Here is a 16,276-nt window from a genome sequence, read left to right as displayed (position 1 = left end):
TGATGAACAACATGTGTAGATTGGAAAACCAACCTCTTCGCAAATGTTTTTTTTATTTCTTATCTTGCATGGCCCCACATGAATATAGAATCCCTGCACACTCCTAGAGCAACTGATAAGATTCAGGTATTGAAGAATAGCTTTACCAAGGGCAACCTCAACGGTGGGATTTGAACCGACACCTCCACACACTTAATCAAGCACTTTAGACCACTCAGCCTGACAACACATTTGTTAAATGTCTCGATGGGATGGACACATGGCCCTGCCGTTGCAATGCCTAACTTTCATCGAATTCAATCATGGGTTTACATACAGCAACTGCAGTTTGTGGGGGAAAATACCACCTGTGTACAAACGGATGAGGTGGCCGAGTGGTTAAGGCGATGGACTGCTAATCCATTGTGCTCTGAATGCATGGGTTCGTATCCCATCCTCATCGAGCAACCAAAAATATAAGACCTTTTTTATGGCACTGTAAGATTTTGACTTACGCAAACATTGGTAAGATGGCCGACTGCCACCGCAAGAGCACAGAACTTGGTATCTGAGTGGTGAAGGTGATGAACTACATGTGTAGATTGGAAAACCAACCTCTTCGCAAATGTTTTTTTTATTTCTTATCTTGAATGGCCCCACATGAATATAGAATCCCTGCACACTCCTAGAGCAACTGATAACATTCAGGTATTGAAGAATAGCTTTACCAAGGGCAACCTCAACGGTGGGATTTGAACCGACACCTCCACACACTTAATCAAGCACTTTAGACCACTCAGCCTGACAACACATTTGTTAAATGTCTCGATGGGATCGACACATGGCTCTGCCGTTGCAATGCCTAACTTTCATTGATTTCAATCATGGGTTTACATACAGCAACTACAATTTGTGGGGGCAACTGCCACTTATGTACCAACGGATGAGGTGGCCGAGTGGTTAAGGCGATGGACTGCTAATCCATTGTGCTCTGCATGCATGGGTTCGAATCCCATCCTCATCGAGCAAACAAAAAATTAAGACCTTTTTTATGGCACTGTAAGATTTTGACTTACGCAAACATTGGTAAGATGGCCGACTGCCACCGCATGAGCACAGAACTTGGTGTCTGAGTGGTGAAGGTGATGAACTACATTTGTAGATTGGAAAACCAACCTCTTCGCAAATGTTTTTTTTATTTCTTCTCTTGCATGGCCCCACATGAATATAGAATCCCTGCACACTCCTAGAGCAACTGATAAGATTCAGGTATTGAAGAATACCTTTACCAAGGGCAACCTCAACTTTGGGATTTGAACCGACGCCTCCACACACTTAATCAAGCACTTTAGAAAACTCAGCCTGACAACACATTTGTTAAATGTCTCGATGGGATCGACACATGGCCCTGCCGTTGCAATACTTAACTTTCATTGATTTCAATCATGGGTTTACATACAGCAACTACAGTTTGTGGGGGCAACTGCCACTTGTGTACCTGCGGATAAGGTGGCCGAGTGGTTATGGTGATGGACTGCTAATCTATTGTGCTCTGCATGCATGGGTTCGAATCCCATCCTCATTGAGCAACCAAAAAAATAAGACCTTTTTTATGGCACTGTAAGATTTTGACTTACACAAACATTGGTAAGATGGCCGACTGCCACCACAAGGGCACAGAACTTGGTATCTGAGTGGTGAAGGCGATGAACTACATGTGTAGATTGGAAAACCAACCTCTTCGCAAATGTTTTTTTTTATTTCTTCTCTTGCATGGCCCCACATGAATATAGAATCCCTGCACACTCCTAGAGCAACTGATAAGATTCAGGTATTGAAGAATAGCTTTACCAAGGGCAACCTCAACGGTGGGATTTGAACCGACACCTCCACACACTTAATCAAGCACTTTAGACCACTCAGCCTGACAACACATTTGTTAAATGCCTCGATGGGATCGACACATGGCTCTGCCGTTGCAATGCCTAACTTTCATTGATTTCAATCATGGGTTTACATACAGCAACTACAATTTGTGGGGGCAACTGCCACTTATTTACCAAAGGATGAGGTGGCCGAGTGGTTAATGCATGGACTGCTAATCCATTGTGCTCTGCATGCATGGTTTCGAATACCATCCTCATCGAGCAAACAAAAAATTAAGACCTTTTTTATGGCACTGTAAGATTTTGACTTACGCAAACATTGGTAAGATGGCCGACTGCCAACGCAAGAGCACAGATCTTGGTATCTGAGTGGTGAAGGCTATGAACTACATGTGTAGATTGGAAAACCAACCTCTTCGCAAATGTTTTTTTTTATTTGTTCTCTTGCATGGCCCCACATGAATATAGAATCCCTGCACACTCCTAGAGCAACTGATAAGATTCAGGTAATGAAGAATAGCTTTACCAAGGGCAACCTCAACGGTTATGATTTGAACCGACACCTCCACACACTTAATCAAGCACTTTAGACCACTCAGCCTGACAACACATTTGTTAAATGTCTCGATGGGATGGACACATGGCCCTGCCGTTGCAATGCCTAACTTTCATCGATTTCAATCATGGGTTTACATACAGCAACTGCAGTTTGTGGGGGAAAATACCACATGTTTGCAAATGGATGAGGTGGCTGAGTGGTTAAGGCGATGGACTGCTAATCCATTGTGCTCTGCATGCATGGGTTCGAATCCCATCCTCATCGAGCAATCAAAAAAATAAGACTATTTTTATGGCACTGTACGATTTTGACTTACGCAAACATTGGTAAGATGGCCGACTGCCACCGCATGAGCACAGAACTTGGTATCTGAGTGGTGAAGGCGATGAACTACATGTGTAGATTGGAAAACCAACCTCTTCGCAAATGTTTTTTTTATTTCTTCTCTTGCATGGCCCCACATGAATATAGAATCCCTGCACACTCCTAGAGCGACTGATAAGATTCAGGTAATGAAGAATAGCTTTACCAAGGGCAACCTCAACGGTGGGATTTGAACCGACACCTCTAAACACACTCTATCAAGCACTTTAGACCACTCAGCCTGACAACACATTTGTTAAATGTCTCGATGGGATGGACACATGGCCCTGCCGTTGCAATGCCTAACTTTCATCGATTTCAATCATGGGTTTACATACAGCAACTGCAGTTTGTGGGGGAAAATACCACATGTTTACAAATGGATGAGGTGGCCGAGTGGTTAAGGCGATGGACTGCTAATCCATTGTGCTCTGCATTCATGGGTTCGAATCCCATCCTCATTGAGCAATAAAAAAAAAAGACCTTTTTTATGGCACTGTACGATTTTGACTTACGCAAACATTGGTAAGATGGCCGACTGCCACCGCATGAGCACAGAACTTGGTGTCTGAGTGGTGAAGGTGATGAACTACATGTGTAGATTGGAAAACCAACCTCTTCGCAAATGTTTTTTTTATTTCTTATCTTGCATGGCTCCACATGAATATAGAATCCCTGCACACTCCTAGAGCGACTGATAAGATTCAGGTATTGAAGAATAGCTTTACCAAGGGCAACCTCAACGGTGGGATTTGAACCGACACCTCCACACACTTAATCAAGCACTTTAGACCACTCAGCCTGACAACACATTTGTTAAATGTCTCGATGGGATCGACACATGGCTCTGCCGTTGCAATGCCTAACTTTCATTGATTTCAATCATGGGTTTACATACAGCAACTACAATTTGTGGGGGCAACTGCCACTTGTGTACCAACGGATGAGGTGGCCGAGTGGTTAAGGCGATTGACTGCTAATCCATTGTGCTCTGCATGCATGGGTTCGAATCCCATCCTCATCGAGCAAACAAAAAATTAAGACCTTTTTTATGGCACTGTAAGATTTTGACTTACGCAAACATTGGTAAGATGGCCGACTGCCACCGCAAGAGCACAGATCTTGGTATCTGAGTGGTGAAGGCGATGAACTACATGTGTAGATTGGAAAACCAACCTCTTCGCAAATGTTTTTTTTTATTTGTTCTCTTTCATGGCCCCACATGAATATAGAATCCCTGCACACTCCTAGAGCAACTGATAAGATTCAGGTAATGAAGAATAGCTTTACCAAGGGCAACCTCAACGGTGGGATTTGAACCAACACCTCCACACACTTAATCAAGCACTTTAGACCACTCAGCCTGACAACACATTTGTTAAATGTCTCGATGGGATGGACACATGGCCCTGCCGTTGCAATGCCTAACTTTCATCGATTTCAATCATGGGTTTACATACAGCAACTGCAGTTTGTGGGGGAAAATACCACGTGTGTACAAACGGATGAGGTGGCCGAGTGGTTAAGGCGAAGGACTGCTAATCCATTGTGCTCTGAATGCATGGGTTCGTATCCCATCCTCATCGAGCAACCAAAAATATAAGACCTTTTTTATGGCAGTGTAAGAATTTGACTTACGCAAACATTGGTAAGATGGCCGACTGCCACCGCATGAGCACAGAACTTGGTGTCTGAGTGGTGAAGGTGATGAACTACATGTGTATATTGGAAAACCAACCTCTTCGCAAATGTTTTTTTTATTTCTTCTCTTGCATGGCCCCACATGAATATAGAATCCATGCACACTCCTAGAGCGACTGATAAGATTCAGGTATTGAAGAATAGCTTTACCAAGGGCAACCTCAACGGTGGGATTTGAACCGACACCTCCACACACTTAATCAAGCACTTTAGACCACTCAGCCTGACAACAAATTTGTTAAATGTCTCGATGGGATCGACACATGGCCCTGCCGTTGCAATGCCTAACTTTCATCGAATTCAATCATGGGTTTACATACAGCAACTGCAGTTTGTGGGGGAAAATACCACGTGTGTACAAATGGATGAGGTGGCCGAGTGGTTAAGGCGATGAACTGCTGATCCATAGTGCTCTGAATGCATGGGTTCGTATCCCATCCTCATCGAGCAACCAAAAATATAAGACCATTTTTATGGCACTGTAAGAATTTGACTTACGCAAACGTTGGTAAGATGGCCGACTGCCACCGCATGAACACAGAACTTGGTGTCTGAGTGGTGAAGGTGATGAACTACATGTGTAGATTGGAAAACCAACCTCTTCGCAAATGTATTTTTTATTTCTTCTCTTGCATGGCCCCACATGAATATAGAATCCCTGCACACTCCTAGAGCGACTGATAAGATTCAGGTATTGAATAATAGCTTTACCAAGGGCAACCTCAACGGTGGGATTTGAACCGACACCTCCACACACTTAATCAAGCACTTTAGACCACTCAGCCTGACAACACATTTGTTAAATGTCTCGATGGGATCGACACATGGCTCTGCCGTTGCAATGCCTAACTTTCATTGATTTCAATCATGGGTTTACATACAGCAACTACAATTTGTGTGGGCAACTGCCACTTATGTACCAACGGATGAGGTGGCCAAGTGGTTAAGGCGATGGACTGCTAATCCATTGTGCTCTGCATGCATAGGTTCGAATCCCATCCTCATCGAGCAAACAAAAAATTAAGATCTTTTTTGTGGCACTTTAAGATTTTGACTTACGCAAACATTGGTAAGATGGCCGACTGCCACCGCAAGAGCACAGATCTTGGTATCTGAGTGGTGAAGGCGATGAACTACATGTGTAGATTGGAAAACCAACCTCTTCGCAAATGTTTTTTTTTTATTTGTTCTCTTGCATGGCCCCACATGAATATAGAATCCCTGCACACTCCTAGAGCAACTGATGAGATTCAGGTAATGAAGAATAGCTTTACCAAGGGCAACCTCAACGGTGGGATTTGAACCGACACCTCCACACACTTAATCAAGCACTTTAGACCACTCAGCCTGACAACACATTTGTTAAATGTCTCGATGGGATGGACACATGGCCCTGCCGTTGCAATGCCTAACTTTCATCGATTTCAATCATGGGTTTACATACAGCAACTGCAGTTTGTGGGGGAAAATACCATGTGTGTACAAACGGATGAGGTGGCCGAGTGGTTAAGGCGATGGACTGCTAATTCATTGTGCTCTGAATGCATGGGTTCGAATCCCATCCTCATTGAGCAATCAAAAAAAAAAGACCTTTTCTATCGCACTGCACGATTTTGACTTACGCAAACATTGGTAAGATGGCCGACTGCCACCGCATGAGCACAGAACTTGGTATCTGAGTGGTGAAGGCGATGAACTACATGTGTAGTTTGAAAAACGAACCTCTTTGCAAATGTTTTTTTTATTACTTCTCTTGCAGGGCCCCATATGAATATAGAATCCCTGCACACTCCTAGAGCGACTGATAAGATTCAGGTATTGAAGAATAGCTTTACCATGGGCAACCTCAACGGTGGGATTTGAACCGACACCTCCACACACTTAATCAAGCACTTTAGACCACTCAGCCAGACAACACATTTGTTAAATGTCTCGATGGGATGGACACATGGCCCTGCCGTTGCAATGCCTAACTTTCATCGAATTCAATCATGGGTTTACATACAGCAACAGCAGTTTGTTGGGGAAAATACCACATGTGTACAAACGGATGAGGTGGCCGAGTGGTTAAGGCGATGGACTGCTAATCCATTGTGCTCTGAACGCATGGGTTCCTATCCCATCCTCATCGAGCAACCAAAAATATAAGACTTTTTTTATGGCACTGTAAGAATTTGACTTACGCAAACATTGGTAAGATGGCCGACTGCCACCGCATGAGCACAGAACTTGGTGTCTGAGTGGTGAAGGTGATGAACTACATGTGTAGATTGGAAAACCAACCTCTTCGCAAATGTTTTTTTTATTTCTTCTCTTGCATGGCCCCACATGAATATAGAATCCCTGCACACTCCTAGAGCGACTGATAAGATTCAGGTATTGAAGAATAGCTTTACCAAGGGCAACCTCAACGGTGGGATTTGAACCGACACCTCCACACACTTAATCAAGCACTTTAGACCACTCAGCCTGACAACACATTTGTTAAATGTCTCGATGGGATCGACACATGGCTCTGCCGTTGCAATGCCTAACTTTCATTGATTTCAATCATGGGTTTACATACAGCAACTACAATTTGTGGGGGCAACTGCCACTTATGTACCAACGGATGAGGTGGCCAAGTGGTTAAGGCGATGGACTGCTAATCCATTGTGCTCTGCATGCATGGGTTCGAATCCCATCCTCATCGAGCAAACAAAAAATTAAGACCTTTTTTTATGGCACTGTAAGATTTTGACTTACGCAAACATTGGTAAGATTGCCGACTGCCACCGCAAGAGCACAGATCTTGGTATCTGAGTGGTGAAGGCGATGAACTACATGTGTAGATTGGAAAACCAACCTCTTCGCAAATGTTTTTTTTAATTTGTTCTCTTGCATGGCCCCACATGAATATAGAATCCCTGCACACTCCTAGAGCAACTGATAAGATTCAGGTAATGAAGAATAGCTTTACCAAGGGCAACCTCAACGGTGGGATTTGAACCGACACCTCCACACACTTAATCAAGCACTTTAGACCACTCAGCCTGACAACACATTTGTTAAATGTCTCGATGGGATGGACACATGGCCCTGCCGTTGCAATGCCTAACTTTCATCGATTTCAATCATGGGTTTACATACAGCAACTGCAGTTTGTGGGGGAAAATACCACGTGTGTACAAACGGATGAGGTGGCCGAGTGGTTAAGGCGATGGACTGCTAATCCATTGTGCTCTGAATGCATGGGTTCGTATCCCATCCTCATCGAGCAACCAAAAATATAAGACCTTTTTTATGGCACTGTAAGAATTTGACTTACGCAAACATTGGTAAGATGGCCGACTGCCACCGCATGAGCACAGAACTTGGTGTCTGAGTGGTGAAGGTGATGAACTACATGTGTAGATTGGAAAACCAACCTCTTCGCAAATGTTTTTTTTATTTCTTCTCTTGCATAGCCCCACATGAATATAGAATCCCTGCACACTCCTAGAGCGACTGATAAGATTCAGGTATTGAAGAATAGCTTTACCAAGGGCAACCTCAACGGTGGGATTTGAACCGACACCTCCACACACTTAATCAAGCACTTTAGACCACTCAGCCTGACAACACATTTGTTAAATGTCTCGATGGGATCGACACATGGCTCTGCCGTTGCAATGCCTAACTTTCATTGATTTCAATCAGGGGTTTACATACAGCAACTACAATTTGTGGGGGCAACTGCCACTTATGTACCAACGGATGAGGTGGCCGAGTGGTTAAGGCGCTGGACTGCTAATCCATTGTGCTCTGCATGCATGGGTTTGAATCCCAACCTCATCGAGCAAACAAAAAATTAAGACCTTTTTTATGGCACTGTAAGATTTTGACTTACGCAAACATTGGTAAGATGGCCGACTGCCACCGCAAGAGCACAGATCTTGGTATCTGAGTGGTGAAGGCGATGAACTACATGTGTAGATTGGAAAACCAACCTCTTCGCAAATGTTTTTTTTTATTTGTTCTCTTGCATGGCCCCACATGAATATAGAATCCCTGCACACTCCTAGAGCAACTGATAAGATTCAGGTAATGAAGAATCGCTTTACCAAGGGCAACCTCAACGGTGGGATTTGAACCGACACCTCCACACACTTAATCAAGCACTTTAGACCACTCAGCCTGACAACACATTTGTTAAATGTCTCGATGGGATGGACACATGGCCCTGCCGTTGCAATGCCTAACTTTCATCGATTTCAATCATGGGTTTACATACAGCAACTGCAGTTTGTGGGGGAAAATACCACATGTTTACAAATGGATGAGGTGGCCGAGTGGTTAAGGCGATGGACTGCTAATCCATTGTGCTCTGCATGCATGGGTTCGAATCCGATCCTCATCGAGCAATAAAAAAAAAAGACATTTTTTGTAGCACTGTACGATTTTGACTTACGCAAACATTGGTAAGATGGCCGACTGCCACCGCATGAGCACAGAACTTGGTATCTGAGTGGTGAAGGCGATGAACTACATGTGTAGATTGGAAAACCAACCTCTTCGCAAATGTTTTTTTTATTTCTTCTCTTGCATGGCCCCACATGAATATAGAATCCCTGCACACTCCTAGAGCGACTGATAAGATTCAGCTATTGAAGAATAGCTTTACCAAGGGCAACCTCAACGGTGGGATTTGAACCGACACCTCCACACAGTTAATCAAGCACTTTAGACCACTCAGCCTGACAACAAATTTGTTAAATGTCTCGATGGGATGGACACATGGCCCTGCCGTTGCAATGCCTAACTTTCATCGAATTCAATCATGGGTTTACATACAGCAACTGCAGTTTGTGGGGGAAAATACCACGTGTGTACAAATGGATGAGGTGGCCGAGTGGTTAAGGCGATGGACTGCTGATCCATAGTGCTCTGAATGCATGGGTTCGTATCCCATCCTCATCGAGCAACCAAAAATATAAGACCATTTTTATGGCACTGTAAGAATTTCACTTACGCAAACATTGGTAAGATGGCCGACTGCCACCGCATGAGCACAGAACTTGGTGTCTGAGTGGTGAAGGTGATGAACTACATGTGTAGATTGGAAAACCAACCTCTTCGCAAATGTTTTTTTTATTTCTTCTCTTGCATGGCCCCACATGAATATAGAATCCCTGCACACTCCTAGAGCGACTGATAAGATTCAGGTATTGAAGAATAGCTTTACCAAGGGCAACCTCAACGGTGGGATTTGAACCGACACCTCCACACACTTAATCAAGCACTTTAGACCACTCAGCCTGACAACACATTTGTTAAATGTCTCGATGGGATCGACACATGGCTCTGCCGTTGCAATGCCTAACTTTCATTGATTTCAATCATGGGTTTACATACAGCAACTACAATTTGTGGGGGCAACTGCCACTTATGTACCAACGGATGAGGTGGCCGAGTGGTTAAGGCGATGGACTGCTAATCCATTGTGCTCTGCATGCATGGGTTCGAATCCCATCCTCATCGAGCAATCAAAAAAAAAGACCTTTTTTATGGCACTGTACGATTTTGACTTACGCAAACATTGGTAAGATGGCCGACTGCCACCGCATGAGCACAGAACTTGGTATCTTTGTGGTGAAGGCGATGAACTACATGTGTAGATTGGAAAACCAACCTCTTCGCAAGTGTTTTTTTTATTTCTTCTCTTGCATGGCCCCACATGAATATAGAATCCCTGCACACTCCTAGAGCGACTGATAAGATTCAGGTATTGAAGAATAGCTTTACCAAGGGCAACCTCAACGGTGGGATTTGAACCGACACCTCCACACACTTAATCAAGCATTTTAGACCACTCAGCCAGACAACACATTTGTTAAATGTCTCGATGGGATGGACACATGGCCCTGCCGTTGCAATGCCTAACTTTCATCGAATTCAATCATGGGTTTACATACAGCAACAGCAGTTTGTTGGGGGAAAAAACACGTGTGTACAAACGGATGAGGTGGCCGAGTGGTTAAGGCGATGGACTGCTAATCCATTGTTCTCTGAATGCATGGGTTCGTATCCCATCATCATCGAGCAACCAAAAATATAAGACCTTTTTTATGGCACTGTAAGATTTTGACTTATGCAAACATTGGTAAGATGGCCGACTGCCACCGCATGAGCACAGAACTTGGTGTCTGAGTGGTGAAGGTGATGAACTACATGTGTAGATTGGAAAACCAACCTCTTCGCAAATGTTTTTTTTATTTCTTCTCTTGCATGGCCCCACATGAATATAGAATCCCTGCACACTCCTAGAGCGACTGATAAGATTCAGGTATTGAAGAATAGCTTTACCAAGGGCAACCTCAACGGTGGGATTTGAACCGACACCTCCACACACTTAATCAAGCACTTTAGACCACTCAGCCTGACAACACATTTGTTAAATGTCTCGATGGGATCGACACATGGCTCTGCCGTTGCAATGCCTAACTTTCATTGATTTCAATCATGGGTTTACATACAGCAACTACAATTTGTGGGGGCAACTGCCACTTATGTACCAACGGATGAGGTGGCCGAGTGGTTAAGGCGATGGACTGCTAATCCATTGTGCTCTGCATGCATGGGTTCGAATCCCATCCTCATCGAGCAAACAAAAAATTAAGACATTTTTATGGCACTGTAAGATTTTGACTTACGCAAACATTGGTAAGATGGCTGACTGCCACCGCAAGAGCACAGATCTTGGTATCTGAGTGGTGAAGGCGATGAACTACATGTGTAGATTGGAAAACCAACCTCTTCGCAAATGTTTTTTTTTATTTGTTCTCTTGCATGGCCCCACATGAATATAGAATCCCTGCACACTCCTAGAGCAACTGATAAGATTCAGGTAATGAAGAATAGCTTTACCAAGGGCAACCTCAACGGTGGGATTTGAACCGACACCTCCACACACTTAATCAAGCACTTTAGACCACTCAGCCTGACAACACATTTGTTAAATGTCTCGATGGGATGGACACATGGCCCTGCCGTTGCAATGCCTAACTTTCATCGATTTCAATCATGGGTTTACATACAGCAACTGCAGTTTGTGGGGGAAAATACCACATGTTTACAATTGGATGAGGTGGCCGAGTGGTTAAGGCGATGGACTGCTAATCCATTGTGCTCTGCATGCATGGGTTCGAAACCCATCCTCATTGAGCAATCAAAAAAAAAGACCTTTTATATGGCACTGTATGATTTTGACTTACGCAAACATTGGTAAGATGGCCGACTGCCACCGCAAGAGCACAGAACTTGGTATCTGAGTGGTGAAGGCGATGAACTACATGTGTAGATTGGAAAACCAACCTCTTCGCAAATGTTTTTTTTATTTCTTCTCTTGCATGGCCCCACATGAATATAGAATCCCTGCACACTCCTAGAGCGACTGATAAGATTCAGGTATTGAAGAATAGCTTTACCAAGGGCAACCTCAACGGTGGGATTTGAACCGACACCTCCACACACTTAATCAAGCACTTTAGACCACTCAGCCTGACAACACATTTGTTAAATGTCTCGATGGGATGGACACATGGCCCTGCCGTTGCAATGCCTAACTTTCATCGATTTCAATCATGGGTTTACATACAGCAACTGCAGTTTGTGGGGGAAAATACCACGTGTGTACAAACGGATGAGGTGGCCGAGTGGTTAAGGCGATGGACTGCTAATCCATTGTGCTCTGAATGCATGGGTTCGTATCCCATCCTCATCGAGCAACCAAAAATATAAGACCTCTTTTATGGCACTGTAAGATTTTGACTTACGCAAACATTGGTAAGATGGCCGACTGCCACCGCATGAGCACAAAACTTGCTATCTGAGTGGTGAAGGCGATGAACTACATGTGTAGATTGGAAAACCAACCTCTTCGCAAGTGTTTTTTTATTTCTTCTCTTGCATGGCCCCACATGAATATAGAATCCCTGCACACTCCTAGAGCGACTGATAAGATTCAGGTATTGAAGAATAGCTTTACCAAGGGCAACCTCAACGGTGGGATTTGAACCGACACCTCCACACACTTAATCAAGCACTTTAGACCACTCAGCCTGACAACACATTTGTTAAATGTCTCGATGGGATGGACACATGGCCCTGCCGTTGCAATGCCTAACTTTCATCGATTTCAATCATGGGTTTACATACAGCAACTGCAGTTTGTGGGGGAAAATACCACATGTTTACAATTGGATGAGGTGGCCGAGTGGTTAAGGCGATGGACTGCTAATCCATTGTGCTCTGCATGCATGGGTTCAAAACCCATCCTCATTGAGCAATCAAAAAAAAATACCTTTTTTATGGCACTGTATGATTTTGACTTACGCAAACATTGGTAAGATGGCCGACTGCCACCGCATGAGCACAGAACTTGGTATCTGAGTGGTGAAGGCGATGAACTACATGTGTAGATTGGAAAACCAACCTCTTCACAAATGTTTTTTTTATTTCTTCTCTTGCATGGCCCCACATGAATATAGAATCCCTGCACACTCCTAGAGCGACTGATAAGATTCAGGTATTGAAGAATAGCTTTACCAAGGGCAACCTCAACGGTGGGATTTGAACCGACACCTCCACACACTTAATCAAGCACTTTAGACCACTCAGCCTGACAACACATTTGTTAAATGTCTCGATGGGATGGACACATGGCCCTGCCGTTGCAATGCCTAACTTTCATCGATTTCAATCATGGGTTTACATACAGCAACTGCAGTTTGTGGGGGAAAATACCACGTGTGTACAAACGGATGAGGTGGCCGAGTGGTTAAGGCGATGGCCTGCTAATCCATTGTGCTCTGAATGCATGGGTTCGTATCCCATCCTCATCGAGCAACCAAAAATATAAGACCTCTTTTATGGCACTGTAAGATTTTGACTTACGCAAACATTGGTAAGATGGCCGACTGCCACCGCATGAGCACAGAACTTGCTATCTGAGTGGTGAAGGCGATGAACTACATGTGTAGATTGGAAAACCAACCTCTTCGCAAGTGTTTTTTTATTTCTTCTCTTGCATGGCCCCACATGAATATAGAATCCCTGCACACTCCTAGAGCGACTGATAAGATTCAGGTATTGAAGAATAGCTTTACCAAGGGCAACCTCAACGGTGGGATTTGAACCGACACCTCCACACACTTAATCAAGCACTTTAGACCACTCAGCCTGACAACACATTTGTTAAATGTCTCGATGGGATCGACACATGGCTCTGCCGTTGCAATGCCTAACTTTCATTGATTTCAATTATGGGTTTACATACAGCAACTGCAGTTTGTGGGGGAAAATACCACATGTTTACAATTGGATGAGGTGGCCGAGTGGTTAAGGCGATGGACTGCTAATCCATTGTGCTCTGCATGCATGGGTTCGAAACCCATCCTCATTGAGCAATCAAAAAAAAAGACCTTTTTTATGGCACTGTATGATTTTGACTTACGCAAACATTGGTAAGATGGCCGACTGCCACCGCATGAGCACAGAACTTGGTATCTGAGTGGTGAAGGCGATGAACTACATGTGTAGATTGGAAAACCAACCTCTTCACAAATGTTTTTTTTATTTCTTCTCTTGCATGGCCCCACATGAATATAGAATCCCTGCACACTCCTAGAGCGACTGATAAGATTCAGGTATTGAAGAATAGCTTTACCAAGGGCAACCTCAACGGTGGGATTTGAACCGACACCTCCACACACTTAATCAAGCACTTTAGACCACTCAGCCAGACAACACATTTGTTAAATGTCTCGATGGGATGGACACATGGCCCTGCCGTTGCAATGCCTAACTTTCATCGAATTCAATCATGGGTTTACATACAGCAACAGCAGTTTGTTGGGGAAAAAAACACGTGTGTACAAACGGATGAGGTGGCCGAGTGGTTAAGGCGATGGACTGCTAATCCATTGTTCTCTGAATGCATGGGTTTGTATCCCATCATCATCGAGCAACCAAAAATATAAGACCTTTTTTATGGCACTGTAAGATTTTGACTTACGCAAACATTGGTAAGATGGCCGACTGCCACCGCATGAGCACAGAACTTGGTGTCTGAGTGGTGAAGGTGATGAACTACATGTGTAGATTGGAAAACCAACCTCTTCGCAAATGTTTTTTTTATTTCTTCTCTTGCATGGCCCCACATGAATATAGAATCCCTGCACACTCCTAGAGCGACTGATAAGATTCAGGTATTGAAGAATAGCTTTACCAAGGGCAACCTCAACGGTGGGATTTGAACCGACACCTCCACACACTTAATCAAGCACTTTAGACCACTCAGCCTGACAACACATTTGTTAAATGTCTCGATGGGATGGACACATGGCCCTGCCGTTGCAATGCCTAACTTTCATCGATTTCAATCATGGGTTTACATACAGCAACTGCAGTTTGTGGGGGAAAATACCACGTGTGTACAACCGGATGAGGTGGCCGAGTGGTTAAGGCGATGGACTGCTAATCCATTGTGCTCTGAATGCATGGGTTTGTATCCCATCCTCATCGAGCAACCAAAAATATAAAACCACTTTTATGGCACTGTAAGATTTTGAGTTACGCAAACATTGGTAAGATGGCCGACTGCCACCGCATGAGCACAGAACTTGCTATCTGAGTGGTGAAGGCGATGAACTACATGTGTAGATTGGAAAACCAACCTCTTCGCAAGTGTTTTTTTATTTCTTCTCTTGCATGGCCCCACATGAATATAGAATCCCTGCACACTCCTAGAGCAACTGATAAGATTCAGGTAATGAAGAATAGCTTTACCAAGGGCAACCTCAACGGTGGGATTTGAACCGACACCTCCACACACTTAATCAAGCACTTTAGACCACTCAGCCTGACAACACATTTGTTAAATGTCTCGATGGGATGGACACATGGCCCTGCCGTTGCAATGCCTAACTTTCATGGATTTCAATCATGGGTTTACATACAGCAACTGCAGTTTGTGGGGGAAAATACCAAATGTTTACAAATGGATGAGGTGGCCGAGTGGTTAAGGCGATGGACTGCTAATCCATTGTGCTCTGCATGCATGGGTTCGAATCCCATCCTCATCGAGCAATCAAAAAAAAAGACCTTTTTTATGGCACTGTACGATTTTGACTTACGCAAACATTGGTAAGATGGCCGACTGCCACCGCATGAGCACAGAACTTGCTATCTGAGTGGTGAAGGCGATGAACTACATGTGTAGATTGGAAAACCAACCTCTTCGCAAGTGTTTTTTTATTTCTTCTCTTGCATGGCCCCACATGAATATAGAATCCCTGCACACTCCTAGAGCGACTGATAAGATTCAGGTATTGAAGAATAGCTTTACCAAGGGCAACCTCAACGGTGGGATTTGAACCGACACCTCCACACACTTAATCAAGCACTTTAAACCACTCAGCCTGACAACACATTTGTTAAATGTCTCGATGGGATCGACACATGGCTCTGCCGTTGCAATGCCTAACTTTCATCGATTTCAATCATGGGTTTACATACAGCAACTGCAGTTTGTGGGGGAAAATACCACATGTTTACAAATGGATGAGGTGGCCGAGTGGTTAAGGCGATGGACTGCTAATCCATTGTGCTCTGCATGCATGGGTTCGAATCCCATCCTCATCGAGCAATCAAAAAAAAAGACCTTTCTTATGGCACTGTACGATTTTGACTTACGCAAACATTGGTAAGATGGCCGACTGCCACCGCATGAGCACAGAACTTGGTATCTGAGTGGTGAAGGCGATGCACT

General features: G+C 44.1%; 28 non-coding genes across 28 annotated transcripts; all 28 read left to right on the top strand.

Annotated features, from left to right (window-relative positions):
* The first annotated feature begins 360 nt into the window (after positions 1 to 360).
* Positions 361 to 442, top strand: trnas-gcu (transfer RNA serine (anticodon GCU)). The gene has a single exon. It is a non-coding gene; the product is annotated as a tRNA-Ser (tRNA).
* A 479-nt stretch (positions 443 to 921) lies between these two features.
* trnas-gcu (transfer RNA serine (anticodon GCU)) lies at positions 922 to 1,003 on the top strand. Its single transcript has one exon. It is a non-coding gene; the product is annotated as a tRNA-Ser (tRNA).
* A 479-nt stretch (positions 1,004 to 1,482) lies between these two features.
* trnas-gcu (transfer RNA serine (anticodon GCU)) lies at positions 1,483 to 1,564 on the top strand. Its single transcript has one exon. It is a non-coding gene; the product is annotated as a tRNA-Ser (tRNA).
* A 1,042-nt stretch (positions 1,565 to 2,606) lies between these two features.
* Positions 2,607 to 2,688, top strand: trnas-gcu (transfer RNA serine (anticodon GCU)). The gene has a single exon. It is a non-coding gene; the product is annotated as a tRNA-Ser (tRNA).
* Positions 2,689 to 3,169: 481 nt separating this feature from the next.
* On the top strand, positions 3,170 to 3,251 carry trnas-gcu (transfer RNA serine (anticodon GCU)). Its single transcript has one exon. It is a non-coding gene; the product is annotated as a tRNA-Ser (tRNA).
* A 478-nt stretch (positions 3,252 to 3,729) lies between these two features.
* trnas-gcu (transfer RNA serine (anticodon GCU)) lies at positions 3,730 to 3,811 on the top strand. The gene has a single exon. It is a non-coding gene; the product is annotated as a tRNA-Ser (tRNA).
* Positions 3,812 to 4,291: 480 nt separating this feature from the next.
* trnas-gcu (transfer RNA serine (anticodon GCU)) lies at positions 4,292 to 4,373 on the top strand. The gene has a single exon. It is a non-coding gene; the product is annotated as a tRNA-Ser (tRNA).
* A 479-nt stretch (positions 4,374 to 4,852) lies between these two features.
* Positions 4,853 to 4,934, top strand: trnas-gcu (transfer RNA serine (anticodon GCU)). The gene has a single exon. It is a non-coding gene; the product is annotated as a tRNA-Ser (tRNA).
* Positions 4,935 to 5,413: 479 nt separating this feature from the next.
* trnas-gcu (transfer RNA serine (anticodon GCU)) lies at positions 5,414 to 5,495 on the top strand. Its single transcript has one exon. It is a non-coding gene; the product is annotated as a tRNA-Ser (tRNA).
* Positions 5,496 to 5,976: 481 nt separating this feature from the next.
* On the top strand, positions 5,977 to 6,058 carry trnas-gcu (transfer RNA serine (anticodon GCU)). Its single transcript has one exon. It is a non-coding gene; the product is annotated as a tRNA-Ser (tRNA).
* A 479-nt stretch (positions 6,059 to 6,537) lies between these two features.
* On the top strand, positions 6,538 to 6,619 carry trnas-gcu (transfer RNA serine (anticodon GCU)). The gene has a single exon. It is a non-coding gene; the product is annotated as a tRNA-Ser (tRNA).
* Positions 6,620 to 7,098: 479 nt separating this feature from the next.
* On the top strand, positions 7,099 to 7,180 carry trnas-gcu (transfer RNA serine (anticodon GCU)). The gene has a single exon. It is a non-coding gene; the product is annotated as a tRNA-Ser (tRNA).
* Positions 7,181 to 7,661: 481 nt separating this feature from the next.
* On the top strand, positions 7,662 to 7,743 carry trnas-gcu (transfer RNA serine (anticodon GCU)). Its single transcript has one exon. It is a non-coding gene; the product is annotated as a tRNA-Ser (tRNA).
* A 479-nt stretch (positions 7,744 to 8,222) lies between these two features.
* Positions 8,223 to 8,304, top strand: trnas-gcu (transfer RNA serine (anticodon GCU)). The gene has a single exon. It is a non-coding gene; the product is annotated as a tRNA-Ser (tRNA).
* Positions 8,305 to 8,784: 480 nt separating this feature from the next.
* Positions 8,785 to 8,866, top strand: trnas-gcu (transfer RNA serine (anticodon GCU)). The gene has a single exon. It is a non-coding gene; the product is annotated as a tRNA-Ser (tRNA).
* Positions 8,867 to 9,344: 478 nt separating this feature from the next.
* On the top strand, positions 9,345 to 9,426 carry trnas-gcu (transfer RNA serine (anticodon GCU)). Its single transcript has one exon. It is a non-coding gene; the product is annotated as a tRNA-Ser (tRNA).
* Positions 9,427 to 9,905: 479 nt separating this feature from the next.
* trnas-gcu (transfer RNA serine (anticodon GCU)) lies at positions 9,906 to 9,987 on the top strand. Its single transcript has one exon. It is a non-coding gene; the product is annotated as a tRNA-Ser (tRNA).
* Positions 9,988 to 10,465: 478 nt separating this feature from the next.
* On the top strand, positions 10,466 to 10,547 carry trnas-gcu (transfer RNA serine (anticodon GCU)). Its single transcript has one exon. It is a non-coding gene; the product is annotated as a tRNA-Ser (tRNA).
* Positions 10,548 to 11,026: 479 nt separating this feature from the next.
* Positions 11,027 to 11,108, top strand: trnas-gcu (transfer RNA serine (anticodon GCU)). Its single transcript has one exon. It is a non-coding gene; the product is annotated as a tRNA-Ser (tRNA).
* A 479-nt stretch (positions 11,109 to 11,587) lies between these two features.
* On the top strand, positions 11,588 to 11,669 carry trnas-gcu (transfer RNA serine (anticodon GCU)). Its single transcript has one exon. It is a non-coding gene; the product is annotated as a tRNA-Ser (tRNA).
* Positions 11,670 to 12,147: 478 nt separating this feature from the next.
* trnas-gcu (transfer RNA serine (anticodon GCU)) lies at positions 12,148 to 12,229 on the top strand. Its single transcript has one exon. It is a non-coding gene; the product is annotated as a tRNA-Ser (tRNA).
* Positions 12,230 to 12,707: 478 nt separating this feature from the next.
* Positions 12,708 to 12,789, top strand: trnas-gcu (transfer RNA serine (anticodon GCU)). Its single transcript has one exon. It is a non-coding gene; the product is annotated as a tRNA-Ser (tRNA).
* A 478-nt stretch (positions 12,790 to 13,267) lies between these two features.
* Positions 13,268 to 13,349, top strand: trnas-gcu (transfer RNA serine (anticodon GCU)). The gene has a single exon. It is a non-coding gene; the product is annotated as a tRNA-Ser (tRNA).
* Positions 13,350 to 13,827: 478 nt separating this feature from the next.
* On the top strand, positions 13,828 to 13,909 carry trnas-gcu (transfer RNA serine (anticodon GCU)). Its single transcript has one exon. It is a non-coding gene; the product is annotated as a tRNA-Ser (tRNA).
* A 478-nt stretch (positions 13,910 to 14,387) lies between these two features.
* On the top strand, positions 14,388 to 14,469 carry trnas-gcu (transfer RNA serine (anticodon GCU)). The gene has a single exon. It is a non-coding gene; the product is annotated as a tRNA-Ser (tRNA).
* Positions 14,470 to 14,948: 479 nt separating this feature from the next.
* trnas-gcu (transfer RNA serine (anticodon GCU)) lies at positions 14,949 to 15,030 on the top strand. Its single transcript has one exon. It is a non-coding gene; the product is annotated as a tRNA-Ser (tRNA).
* A 478-nt stretch (positions 15,031 to 15,508) lies between these two features.
* On the top strand, positions 15,509 to 15,590 carry trnas-gcu (transfer RNA serine (anticodon GCU)). Its single transcript has one exon. It is a non-coding gene; the product is annotated as a tRNA-Ser (tRNA).
* Positions 15,591 to 16,067: 477 nt separating this feature from the next.
* trnas-gcu (transfer RNA serine (anticodon GCU)) lies at positions 16,068 to 16,149 on the top strand. The gene has a single exon. It is a non-coding gene; the product is annotated as a tRNA-Ser (tRNA).
* Positions 16,150 to 16,276: the final 127 nt, after the last annotated feature.

This window comes from Salmo salar, chromosome 04 (assembly GCF_965601325.2).
Source record: "Salmo salar chromosome 04, fSalSal1, whole genome shotgun sequence".
NCBI classification, from domain to species: domain Eukaryota; kingdom Metazoa; phylum Chordata; class Actinopteri; order Salmoniformes; family Salmonidae; genus Salmo; species Salmo salar.
The sequence above is the reverse complement of the archived record's forward strand: the minus strand, read 5'-3'. Positions and strand labels throughout refer to the sequence as shown.